This window comes from Cervus canadensis, chromosome 10 (assembly GCF_019320065.1).
Source record: "Cervus canadensis isolate Bull #8, Minnesota chromosome 10, ASM1932006v1, whole genome shotgun sequence".
NCBI classification, from domain to species: domain Eukaryota; kingdom Metazoa; phylum Chordata; class Mammalia; order Artiodactyla; family Cervidae; genus Cervus; species Cervus canadensis.
In genome coordinates, this window is record NC_057395.1 from 20,066,492 (window position 1) to 20,067,457 (window position 966).

The 966-nt window shown below is 54.8% G+C and overlaps 1 pseudogene; it reads left to right on the forward strand.

Annotated features, from left to right (window-relative positions):
* LOC122448408 overlaps positions 1-741 on the forward strand; it is a 3,379-nt pseudogene extending 2,638 nt beyond the window's left edge.
* The last annotated feature ends 225 nt before the right edge of the window (positions 742-966 follow it).

Consider the following 966-nt stretch of genomic DNA (forward strand, 5'->3'; position numbering starts at 1 on the left):
GGGGGCCCCCAGGGGAAAGAAGATGGTCTGAAGGAGGAAGGGGGGCCCCCACAGGTGAAAGAAGACAGTCTGAAGGATGAAGGGGGCCCCGAAGGGAAATAAGACAGTCTGAAGGAGGAAGGGGGGGCCCCAAGGGGAAATAAGACGGTCTGAAGGATGAAGGGGGCCCCTGAAGGGGAAAGAACATGGATGCCCCCCGACCCCACACCCTGCAGACAAAGAGGATGAGAAAAATGCCAAAGAACTGAAGGGCCTCCAGGGGAAACAGGATGGCCAGAAGGAGGAGGAGGGGGACAGACGGCCCTGTCCCATGGTGGCACCTGGTCCAGAGGGGCTGTCTACACCCCAGTCTCAAGGGCCTCAGGTCACTCTGGGTGGGTCCAAGGGGCATGGGGCTCAGAGCGGCAGCCGGCCAGCGAGAAGCCCTCCCAGGAAGCTGGCCTAAAAGAAAGTGGAGGTGATGGAATCCATAGAGAAGTTTTCCACCGGGAGCATCCAGATGTACAAAGAGACTGTTGTCATCGTGGAGACCATGATTGAAAAGACAAGGCAAACGAGAAGAAACTGGGAGAGAAGGGATCCTCCAGCGCCTGAGCTAACCAGGAGGAGGTGTCTCTGGGCCCCTGCAGACATGTGCTTCGATGTCTTAGAACAGAGGTTACAAGGGTGAGGATACAAGGTTCTTGTTTGGATTAGACCATGGTTGGCCTGTCTGGCTTACCAATGAAGCCTTAATTAAAATGTTTTCTTTGCTTGCACATCCTTTGTCTGATTAACAGGGGCCTTGGGCTTGCATGTGGGCCAGCCTCACTCAGGACAGGGTTGCCCTGCTAACAGCCACTGAGCTGAGCTCATTTAAGGAAGTAGATGAGCCCTTTGTCCTGGGGCATCGCAGGTCTCATTAGAGGCTCAGAGTCTGGATTTCACATGTGAAACGTGTCAGGTGATGAATCGGCTTGTTTTCAC